The 13,097-nt window shown below is 38.5% G+C and overlaps 1 long non-coding RNA gene across 1 annotated transcript; it reads right to left on the bottom strand.

The window, feature by feature from the left end:
- Positions 1 to 427: 427 nt before the first annotated feature.
- Positions 428 to 2,748, bottom strand: LOC131606215 (uncharacterized). Its single transcript, XR_009284764.1, has 3 exons — positions 2,379 to 2,748; positions 1,838 to 2,258; positions 428 to 1,103 (listed from the first exon to the last, which is right to left on the bottom strand). It is a non-coding gene; the product is annotated as an uncharacterized LOC131606215 (long non-coding RNA).
- Between the last annotated feature and the right edge of the window lie 10,349 nt (positions 2,749 to 13,097).

The raw sequence follows: 13,097 nt of genomic DNA on the forward strand, positions 1-13,097 counted from the left end.
CTTATATTGTCACATTTCATCATATATGTCAACAATACATCATCTAATTAAACAAATCGTCACATGATTAATATTTCAACATAACATGTATTTAACACATCTCATCACATATATGTGCAATACATCATTCACCAAGAAATAAAATCATATTTAAAAATAATTGGATTCACACCTCATTCCATCATTTAAACACGCAGGCTATCTCATAAGATTCATCATACTCAAAACGACACTAAAAACAGACCTATGGTTCGAATGTTACACATCATTTAAATTTCCCAAGAAAATAACTATCGCTACAGCACGCGGCGCAACCAAGGTTCGCGGCGCGACCAGAACCACACAAACGCGTTCGCGGCGCAACATATGCACGCGGCGCGAAACCAGAAAACATGTACGCCTTTGTTGCACCCCAAAATTTGCCCATCTGATTTTAGTTATAATTGGCTTATGCGTCTCATAATTTCATTCATTAGGTCATCTAACTCACCATGCATCATTAGTAAATAAACCTGACATTAGGATCAAGGATCTAAAAATTGGGGCTTCTATTTCAAGAATGATTTATTTAAAGTCTCATTACAAAATTCAATTACAAAATTCAAGGATACATTACAAAGACCAAAAGCTACATCACATACTCTATTGAAAGTCACAAAGTACACTTTATTTATCTCAAATCCATCACATTACATTTTACAATTTCAAACTCATTACAAAATCCTATTCATCCAAATATCCAATTCACTACAAAATTATAACAACAAATCTATCCATTTACATAGAGATAAGCATTACAAAATTGTCCTAAATCTATTCTCTATGTTAGTCTTCGTTTTCTCTTCATCTTTGAGACCCCCACCGCCTGTATCATGCAGCCAGTAATAAACATCCAGTACATCTCCATGCCACTCTTCTGAACTTCACTTCGGCCTTGAGTATACTGCGCCTTATATAACACATCCAAAACCAGCAGCCTTTACACACACAAACAGTCCCATGTCACCAATGCCAAAATCTTGCTATTGATTTGCTTCACCAAACAAATGTCAAGCCAACTCAGCCCTGTATTACTGCACAAAGAAAAAGCTTCATTCACAAACCTGCAAGTACAAGAAAAGAAACAAGAAAAATCAAGACAGTCAACACAGAATTGGATTCAAAACGATGCCCAATTTTTATCCAGTGCATAATTTAGTTCAGTTTAAAGCCTCATTTAACTAAAGCTAATTGCCAACAGTAGTTACGCATTCAAACCGGACTCGCGTCAACAGAAAAATAAGATATTCTGCATAGTAGACTAACCGAAATTAGAAAAAACCACATTCAAAGTCAAGCTCTTTCAGTTCAGACCCACATCAAATTATGAAAATCAATACAAACAGCATAACCAAAACCATTCATATTTTAGATGCAGTTTCAGACTTATTCAAACTCTGTTTTCTCATAATTTTTAGTCGCGATAAAACCTGCAGCATACACTAAACTATTTTCAACTAGCAATCCCAATAACCATTTGGTATCTAATTTCTTCTCCCTCTAACCTAACAGTATCCCTCTAACCAGTTTTAAACCATATTCATAACAAACTTCTAACCGTTTTAACAACATATCCTAACCTCCTAACAAACTACCAAACCTGTCAAACAAAATTTATAACTAACTTTCAGCCTTTAACCAATTACCTAACAACCTACGACCAACTTTCATTCAGTTCATAACAGAATAACTAACTACCTGAATTCGGTTACAACTAACCCAACTACCAATTAACAGAAAGAGATCCCTAACTGAAATCTAACAGAATCATCTAACAGAAAATGGGAAAGAAACTCACCTATATATACTCTGCTCCACCTTCATTCAAGCCCCTCCACCATTTTTCCAAGTTCACGCTCATCATTCTTCCACTCTCTCCACCATTTTCAATCTTCTCCATACACATTCATCTTCATCTTCACTCAGTATTTCACCTTCATCCTCTCCTCCATTTTCCCTTCACTTCCATAACCATCCTCTCGACCATTTTCATCACCACTTCACTGCCTCACTTCACCACCTTCATCACCCTCTCAACCTATACTACACGCTCTCCACCATGACTCTGGGAGCTTCAACCTCTGAAGCACTAAGTAGTTGAGCTAAACCTCAGATAATCTCCCCGATTCATTCACCATCATCATCTCTGAACTCCACAATTCGCTTCACGATTTCTTCATCATCTTCATCATTCACACGCAGCTTTCAACCTTCATTATCTTCAAGACGCACTTGCAGAATCAATTACTCGACATTCACGGAAGCAGAAATTCAAAAAAGAGAAAAGAGGAAGACGAAGCGGAAACAATTCAAAGCACGAGATTCATATAGAGGTTTACCTGGATTTTCTTCCATTTGCTCGCGCTCATCTCTGTTTTGGCATCCCATCGCTCGAAATCTTTTCTCCGGTTTTCTCCACTCTCAGCAATCGATCGTCATTTCAGGTATGTCTCCAAATCTCCATCATTCTGCGTGCGCCGAATCATGTGATGTGGAAATTAGGAGTTTGAGACGCTTAATCTCTAGGGTTCTTCTAAATGCTGCGATTAGGGATTCATTGAATTTTGAACGGAGAAATTAGGATTAAGAATTAGAAGAGGAGGTTGTGACGGTGATCAGAAGGTTCACGGTGGCGTTTGGATTCTATTTAATCGGAGGAGAAGGATTGATCGACGCCGTCGCGTTTGAGCGAAAGAGGAGAGAATGAGTCTGAAGGGTAGAGGATGAACGAATCTGAATAGCCACATAACCCTAATTTCCCAATTTCATTTATCATTTTCTTTTATTAATTAATTTCTTTTTATTATTATTTTTGTAATAACAAATGAGGATCAATTGTACTGGGCCATAACTGTTAGTCGCACTTCCTGAGGCCCGGTGTCACGCTTTGTTTTGGCTGAAGAAACTATACAAAATTCTGCTGGGCCTGATCGCTATTGCCATACCCCCAGGGCCCAGTGTTCTTTTCTTGCAAATGAATTCTGAATTCTGTAACAAAAACAATCCTTTGGGCCGGTTCTTTGGACCCTGCGCCCAGACTTACTTATCACACCATGTAATTCAGAATTACACCTCCCTGGTTCCTTACATTTTTAATTAATTGAATTCATTGTTCTAATTAGTTTTTATACCATTTCTTTGGGTAATTAAATTGCTAACTTTTCTTACTAATTTTTAGACGTAGACATAATTTTTCACATAAAAATGCTCATAAAAAATATTAGTTTTAGGCTATTGTTTTAATCCTTTTTGCTTGACTTGTAATTCAATTCTCTCATAAAAATCAATATAAAAATAGTAGTATTTTACATCATTTTTGTACTATATTTTTGACTTGTTACTATATGCTTGTATGCCAATTTTTGTACCATTGTGTTACTCACTATTGACTTCTATTTGTGACTTTATTCTCATGTTCCTTTTATTCCTAACCTTAGGTAGAAACCATGATAACATTAGGTAGAAATTCCCTTCATTTAGGCTAGTTTCTTTTCCTTTTCAACTTTAAAATACTTAACAACTACTTGATTTAATTCCCATAAAAAATACCAAGAAAACGACTCATAAAAAATGACTAATAAATACTTTGACCAATAAAAAGGGAATGGAAGCTTGTAACTTCCCTTGCTTAAGGGATGTTCGAGTGCTTGGAGCTCCCTTGCTTAAGGGTTCCATTCAGGCGTAAGTTCCCACTCTAAAAAACACAAACCAAAGAGCAACTCGAGTTTCCCTTGCTTAAGGGATTTCCTCGAAACGCTCAAAATCTCTTCTTCATATCTTGCCTCAGAGGCATTCTTTCTCCTGCCTTCAGGGCATTCTTTCTTCTAATCGGACATGTTATTTCCGCTCCATTCCCAGCTTAAGACTCCAGAGGTCGAGCAGCGGAGTGCGAATGTAACTTCGTCCACTAAAAAACACAAAAACAAACAAAACTAAAGAGCCGAACTACGGCGCTCTGATTCCTGAAAAGGATACGTAGGCATTAGGTCGCGGGGCCTAAGCGAGCACAATTATTTAAAAACCTTATTTTCCCCGTGTTTCTTTTTCGTTAATTTGCATGCATTCCCTTAGTAATTAAGCTTTAGATTTATAGTACACACCCTTTAGATAGCAACAAACATAGGTGGATACCATCGAGTACGATGGGCGCGAGGGGTGCTAGCACCTTCCCCTCGCGTAACCGACTTCCGTACCCTATCTTTGGTCGTAAGACCTCGTTCTTATTCGTTTTAGGTTTGCTGACGTTCCTTTCCTTTTAGGATAGATATGTTAGTGGCGACTCTGTCTGTTCATTTTTCGCGAGCGTGCGACAGCTGGCGACTCTGCTGGGGATTACCTAAGCAAGTCGATCCTAGCCTTTGTTCGTTGTTTGTTTATTTGGGTGTTCATTTATTTATCTATTGCTTTATGGCTTTATTGCTTTATTATTTTATGCTTGCATATCATGACTATTTACTGCTTGCATATCATGTTTATTTTCTCGCATTCTGGACTATATTATGGGCCCCCGTGGGGGCCACATATTTTTCTGCTTTGTTTTGCAGGTGGGGGGGTTTTGTGAGGTAAAAGGCCCACTACCCAGGCCAAGTGACACATAGGATTAGCGTGGATGCTCATGTTGACTACCGTAGCGCTTGCTATGGGTGAGTTCAACATGAGGTACCACAACTGGGCGAGGTTCTTTCATGGAACACTGTGTCTGGCACGATTGTTGCCTCAAACACTTTGTACCCCATGGGAACTGTAGACCCTGGTGACCATTAGGGACCACTTGTCCGTGTCTAGACTACATACCTGTGAGATTGGGATGGGACAGGAAACTTAACCTCCATCATACCCGGATTTCTGTTATTCAACAAAAGACGTCGAACCTTTGATCTTGGGACGTTTGACTTATACAGAAGTTCTACATATGTTATCTATCTACGTCGAACCTCTGAATCTGGGGGTTTGACCTTATTTGACTTATGCAAGAGTTATCTATCAGAAGCAACGTCGAACCTCTGAATCTGGAGGATTCGACCGTCCTTGACTTATGCACAAGCTATTTATCAATGCAACGTCGAACCTCTGAATCTGGAGGATTCGACCATATCTTATTGACCATGAGAAGTTGTTATCTAAGAAGCCTCGATCCTTGATCCTGATTTATGTCGCATTTGCATCATCATTAACATTTTGCATTCATGCATATGCATCCATGGTTACCAAGACTCTTACACTCTTCCTCTCCATCAGATCAGTCAAGACGATTCCTCTATACCGATATTTGACAAAAGACAACAGATAAAGAATCATGGGGAATTACAAACAAGATCAAGCTACTATCAGAAAACTGCATGCCTCCTCATGGGGGAACCTTCCACCAGTGGACCATGAAGACTTTATGTTTGTCAGAGAACATTTCATTTGCATTAGAATAAGGCCAAGCTTGCCATTGTATAGATTTATTTAGCATTTTCAATTGTATTACTTTTGTTGTTATCAAGTACTTCTCTTTGTAAGAAACTCATTCTGTTTGAATAAATAAAAATGTAATATACATGTTTTTCTCAAATCATTTCATCTTTGTCATTATGTTCATTGATACTTCACTCATTTGTCTTAAGCAACTAAAAAAGGAGAATGATGAAAAATCAAAAACACATGAGTCACTAATTGTATGCTTTTGGAACAAGATCCTGCTGACGATGTACAGGCATTATTTCAATTCCCAAACACTGGAGTTATAAGGGAGTGAAACCCTCGTCAACCCTTTTGAGCCAAAGGAGTAGTAGTTTCTTTTTCAAAAATACAAAACCCTCAATCTTAACCAAGGGGCAGGGTAGTCTTCAGTTAGTGCGACCGAACGCTCATCTTTCAGATGTTCCATCAAAGGATCAACCATATCTCATATCTCACAACGAAGGAGCACAATCCACAATGGATGTCTCCCATTCACTAAGAAGAAGGCAGTCACAACTTTTTCATCAAGTCAATCACCAAAGTCATACAACTTGTTCCCGAACAAGGCAAAAAGAGAATGAAAAGAAAGTATCGAATCATGATCAAAAAAGAAAGAAACAATAGCCCGCTAAGTCAAAAAGAAAAGAAAAGCTTTGAAGAAAATGACTTAGGCAAAAAATGGGGCATATCCCGCTGGACAACAAAAACCAAAATCAAAAGAAACTTTCTGTCCAGGCAAAAGTTAGGGAAAGCAAAGGGCAAAAGCAAAAGAAATCCTCTGAGGAACAAGTTGTTGTGATCATCAATGAAAGCATCAAAGGGTGACTGCCGCTTCCATCAAATTCATAAAGGATCCTCATCCATCACCATCCTTCCTGAAAGGCGAACACTCATGTCAAACTAACTGAACGTAGGACTGGAGAACATCACGAAGAGGGGTGGGTTAAGTAGAACTTGAGCCTATATCCTTTGTTTCTCAAACCGTGAACCCGACCACGTTACAACCCTTAAAAGTCCTAATTGAAGTAGGGTTCGTTCCGAAAGCATACAAACTGTACAATCATGTCAAACTGACTCCTAATGTTGCTGTGTCACTTGTGTTAGTATCAGTACAACATTTTGACAAATAAAACTTTTTCTTTGAGATTAACATGTGCATTGCATTCCCATTATCTTTTCAAAACAGAATTGTCTCTAATCAGAAAGTAAGTACTTGATACCAAGGAAAGCTTAACATCGAAAGTCAGTCAAGTAATCTTACAAAGGCAAAGGTTGGTCATCCACAAAGCAAATCTCTGAAGCACCCACCTGGTGGAAGAGTTCCCTTCAATCTGGAGCATTCATCCCTTCATCCACACTGGGGCAGACCATTACAAATCTCCATGATTCAAGCATATCAAAGTTTTATCTCAAGAGATCCTACAAGCTGGGGCAAGCTAGTGACAATTCATTTTTTCATCCCCAAGCAAGTGTCAGATATCAAGACAAGTGCCGAGGAGTCAAGTCAAACACCTCACCTTCACAAGTTCTATCCTTCAAGCAATAATCTTCCACAAAGGCATACTCCATCCACTCCTGGTATCTTGGAGACTATCATCCCATTCATAATCATACAATCATCATGCATATCATTGCATTCTCATTACCATTTCACCCGCATGATCCAATCATCAACAAATCAGGGGCATCCACCCTATCTTGAATCAAGCAGAGTTCAGAACTCCACCTAATCTATTCCACATCGAAGCAGAAGCCTTGATCAATCAATCAGTACACTGCATATAGAATTCATTGCATTGCATCTCCAGAAGTGCACAAATAAATCAAACATTTGCATGTGAAGCATAAGCCAAGTTACTCATCAGATGGGTTCTCTACAAGCAATCAATTGATATTCCACTGGGGCACTCAGAAATACCATTGTGGTGTCATCTCCTCAAGTCAATCATGTTCATCTTTTATTCAACCCAGAGTTTACCCTTATCTTTTCCACTCAACCCAGAGTTGATGGTTGATCCTTATCTTTTCCCACTCACCCAGAGTTGACGGTCACCTTTTACTCAACCCAGAGTTGATGCTTATCTTTTGTTCAACCCAGAGTTGATTCTTATCTTTTTCCATTCAACCCAGAGTTGATGTTTGACTTTTATTCAATCCAGAATTGATTCTTTTCCCACTCACCCAGAGTTGACGGTCACCTTTTATTCAACCCAGAGTTGATGTTTATCTCTTTCCCACTCAACCCAGAGTTGACAGTTATCTTTTATTCAACCCAGAGTTGATCCCTTATCTTTTTTCCCACTCAACCCAGAGTTGATGGTTGTCTTGTTTCTTTTCCCTTTCAACCCAGAGTTGATAGTTATCTTTTACCTCTTCTACTCAACCCAGAGTTGACGGTCTTCTTTTCTGATTTTTTTCTCAACCCAGAGTTGACGGTTTTCTTTCTTTATTTTCTTCTCAACCCAGAGTTGAAGATCATCCCTAATTGTTCTTCTTTCCTTTTCTCAACCCAGAGTTGATATCCTCATCTTATCTTCGACCCAGAGTTGATGTTCTTCTTTCCCTTCTCGATCCAGAATCGATGTTTATCTTTTATCTAACCCAGAGTTGACTTTTCTCCGTTCTTCAACCCAGAGTTAACCCACTTTTCTTCTTCAACTCAGAGTTGAATTCTATTTCATTTCTAACCCAGAGTTACTTCGTTCAATCCAGAATTGACGCAGTTCTCCTCAATAAATGACACTATCACTTTCCCCAGTGGATTCTATCTCTCATAAGGCAAATTTTCAGGTTCACTTGATATTTAATCATCTTCTACCTTGAATGTTTGAAAAGCTGACGCCAATCTCATTCAGGTTTAAGACGATTAAATAGGGGCAGCTGTTGCACCCCAAAATTTGCCCATCTGATTTTAGTTATAATTGGCTTATGCGTCTCATAATTTCATTCATTAGGTCATCTAACTCACCATGCATCATTAGTAAATAAACCTGACATTAGGATCAAGGATCTAAAAATTGGGGCTTCTATTTCAAGAATGATTTATTTAAAGTCTCATTACAAAATTCAATTACAAAATTCAAGGATACATTACAAAGACCAAAAGCTACATCACATACTCTATTGAAAGTCACAAAGTACACTTTATTTATCTCAAGTCCATCACATTACATTTTACAATTTCAAACTCATTACAAAATCCTATTCATCCAAATATCCAATTCACTACAAAATTATAACAACAAATCTATCCATTTACATAGAGATAAGCATTACAAAATTGTCCTAAATCTATTCTCTATGTTAGTCTTCGTTTTCTCTTCATCTTTGAGACCCCCACCGCCTGTATCATGCAGCCAGTAATAAACATCCAGTACATCTCCATGCCACTCTTTTGAACTTCACTTCGGCCTTGAGTATACTGCGCCTTATATAACACATCCAAAACCAGCAGCCTTTACACACACAAACAGTCCCATGTCACCAATGCCAAAATCTTGCTATTGATTTGCTTCACCAAACAAATGTCAAGCCAACTCAGCCCTGTATTACTGCACAAAGAAAAAGCTTCATTCACAAACCTGCAAGTACAAGAAAAGAAACAAGAAAAATCAAGACAGTCAACACAGAATTGGATTCAAAACGATGCCCAATTTTTATCCAGTGCATAATTTAGTTCAGTTCAAAGCCTCATTTAACTAAAGCTAATTGCCAACAGTAGTTACGCATTCAAACCGGACTCGCGTCAACAGAAAAATAAGATATTCTGCATAGTAGACTAACCGAAATTAGAAAAAACCACATTCAAAGTCAAGCTCTTTCAGTTCAGACCCACATCAAATTATGAAAATCAATACAAACAGCATAACCAAAACCATTCATATTTTAGATGCAGTTTCAGACTTATTCAAACTCTGTTTTCTCATAATTTTTAGTCGCGATAAAACCTGCAGCATACACTAAACTATTTTCAACTAGCAATCCCAATAACCATTTGGTATCTAATTTCTTCTCCCTCTAACCTAACAGTATCCCTCTAACCAGTTTTAAACCATATTCATAACAAACTTCTAACCGTTTTAACAACATATCCTAACCTCCTAACAAACTACCAAACCTGTCAAACAGAATTTATAACTAACTTTCAGCCTTTAACCAATTACCTAACAACCTACGACCAACTCTCATTCAGTTCATAACAGAATAACTAACTACCTGAATTCGGTTACAACTAACCCAACTACCAATTAACAGAAAGAGATCCCTAACTGAAATCTAACAGAATCATCTAACAGAAAATGGGAAAGAAACTCACCTATATATACTCTGCTCCACCTTCATTCAAGCCCCTCCACCATTTTTCCAAGTTCACGCTCATCATTCTTCCACTCTCTCCACCATTTTCAATCTTCTCCATACACATTCATCTTCATCTTCACTCAGTATTTCACCTTCATCCTCTCCTCCATTTTCCCTTCACTCCCATAACCATCCTCTCGACCATTTTCATCACCACTTCACTGCCTCACTTCACCACCTTCATCACCCTCTCAACCTATACTACACGCTCTCCACCATGACTCTTGGAGCTTCAACCTCTAAAGCACTAAGTAGTTGAGCTAAACCTCAGATAATCTCCCCGATTCATTCACCATCATCATCTCTTGTTGGAACTTGGAATGATGATAACTTGGAGGAAGAGTTGGAAAGATTTATTGACATTAAATGAGCAATAAATGAACACAAGTAAGAGCTAATATAGAGATGAATTTGAAAAGGTTCATTTAAGTCCCACATTGGAGGGAACACAAATATTAGTAGTGTATATATATTCCAACTTGAACAATTGTTGTTGGGCCCAAGGGCACCTACAATTTTATAAAGGAGTGAGGACACACCAATATGCCAAGAAGACACACACACGCGCGCGCGCCGCCGCCGCCGTCCGTCCGGCCGGCCGGCTCGGCTCGGCTCGGCTCGGTTCGGTTCGGTTCGGTCTACATGAATTAATTTTTTGGAACCCGAATTAATGGAAATTAATTATCATTGAATAATTAATTAATTCGGTAAAAATTAAATACTATTAAATAAGGAATTAATTAATATTTAATATTAAATAATACGAATTGGTGACGTGTCCTTAGACCAAGTCTTAACCTAGATTTTGACTAGGTTTACTTGTCCTCCAAGTCTGACCAAGTGAATAACGGTTACTTTGACTGGGCCGGTTCAACTCTCCCACTATTTTCGCCCACGATTTGGTCCATGCGGGTGGATCCTTTTGCCTATAAATACATTTCCCTCAGTCACTTGTTCTGTACTCCAGAATTCATACCCGAGTTCTTTCCTCTCTCCCTTACTCTGCTTCATCTTTTTAAATATTCTTTTCATTTTCGACTGGATTTACTCCAGATACTGAGACTGGTTTTTACCATCAGAAGGTGTATCATTTAGAACGATTCATCACACGTGCAAGTGTGAATCGTATTGAAACGAGCTGTTTTATCCTGGAGGCGCCGTGGGTATTTACGAGCTGCTTTGCATAAATCTGGCAGTACCACGAAACGTCTTAAAGAAAGCGTACCGATCCGCGACTCAGCCGATATTTTCCTCTGTGGCATTATTTTCTTAAACCGAAAAACAACAATTTTAAGACGATTTCTGTAACTGCCATGTCGACTGAGGAAACTATCGGTAATACTGCGGCCGCTTCTGTGAATGACAAACCATTCAAGTTTGAGGGATCCAATTTCAAACGTTGGCAATCTAAGATGAAGTTTTTCCTAACTCTGAAAAAGGTTGCCCACGTTCTGACTGAGGACATCCCAATTGTTCCTTCTGGATCAATCGAGATAACTAATGGTAAGTCAACGGCTGAATCTGACGGAACCTCCAAAAAGGACGCAGCTTCCAAAACATCTGATGGAGACTCTGCTGCAAAAGAAAAAGCAGCAGCAGATGACTTACAGCTCCGAAAAGAAATTGCCCTATGGCAAGAAAATGATTACCTATGCAAACATCACATTCTGAACAGTCTTGCTGATGACCTATATGATTACTATAGTAATCACAAGACTGCTAAACAGGTTTGGGAAGCTCTCCAAAAGAAGTATGACACCGAAGAAGCTGGTGCAAAGAAATATGCTGTGAGCCGCTACTTGAATTACAAGATGGTGGATGAAAAGTCTGTGGAAGCTCAAAGCCACGAGCTTCAGAAAATTGCTCATGAAATCATTACTGAAGGTATGCCCCTCGATGAACAATTTCAAATTGCTGTAATAATTGACAAACTGCCCCCCGGTTGGAAAGATTTCAAAAATGTCCTTCGACACAAAACAAAAGAATTTTCAATCGAGAGTCTGATTACTCGCCTCCGAATTGAAGAGGAAGCTCGAAGACAAGATCAGAAAGATGAAGTCTTAGTTGTTTCGAACAACAAAAAGAGATTCGGTGCGGTTCTGAAACCTACTGGAAAACCATTAAAGAATCAGAACCGCAATGCTGTGAACCGAATTAAGAATGGGAATCCCTCTCGGGCCCCATCTGCTCCATTTGCTAGGCAGCAACCACCACCACAGAGAAATGACGCTCCGGTTTTCACTTGCTACAATTGTGGAAAACCGGGTCATATGGCAAGGAAATGTAAGAGCAGGCCTAAACCTGTTGCTGGATCAAATGCTCAAATTAATATGACTGATGAGCCATTTGTTGCTATGATCACTGAAATCAACATGGTTGGTGGAAGTGATGGCTGGTGGATAGACACTGGTGCCTCTCGCCATGTCTGCTATGACCGTGCTATGTTCAAGACATACACTATTGCTGAAGATAAGAAAGTGCTGTTGGGAGATGCTCACACCACTAATGTTGCTGGAATTGGAGATGTTGAGCTGAAATTCACCTCAGGAAAGACTTTGATCTTGAAGGACGTCATGCACGTTCCTGAAATTAGGAAGAATCTTGTTTCTGGTTTTCTTTTAAATAAGGCAGGGTTTAGTCAAACTATAGGGGCAGATTTGTACACCATCACTAAGAATGGTATTTTTGTTGGGAAAGGGTACGCCGCTGATGGCATGTTTAAGTTGAATGTTGATTTTAATAAAGTTTCTCCTTCCGTTTACTCTTTGTGTGATTTTAATATTTGGCATGCTAGACTTTGTCACGTTAATAAGCGAATTATTTCTAATGCAAGCGACTTAGGCTTAATTCCTAAATTAAATGTGAATGATACTAATAAATGTGAATATTGTAGTCAAGCTAAAATAACTAGGACCTCACATAAATCAATAATTAAAGAATCTAATCCCCTAGATCTTATACATTCTGATATATGTGAATTAGATGGAACCTTAACTAGAAATAGTAAACGTTATTTTATCACTTTTATTGACGATTGTTCTGATTATACTTACGTATACTTAATGAAAAATAAAAGTGAAGCGCTTGACATGTTTAAGATGTATGTGACTGAAATTGAGAATCAATTTAGTAAGAAGATTAAGAGACTTCGTAGTGATAGGGGAACTGAATACGATTCTGGGTTATTTAATGAATTTTATATTAAGCATGGAATTGTACATGAAACGACTGCTCCATACTCTCCTGAAATGAAT

The sequence above is a fragment of the Vicia villosa genome, linkage group LG5, assembly GCF_029867415.1.
Source record: "Vicia villosa cultivar HV-30 ecotype Madison, WI linkage group LG5, Vvil1.0, whole genome shotgun sequence".
In the NCBI taxonomy this organism is placed as follows: domain Eukaryota; kingdom Viridiplantae; phylum Streptophyta; class Magnoliopsida; order Fabales; family Fabaceae; genus Vicia; species Vicia villosa.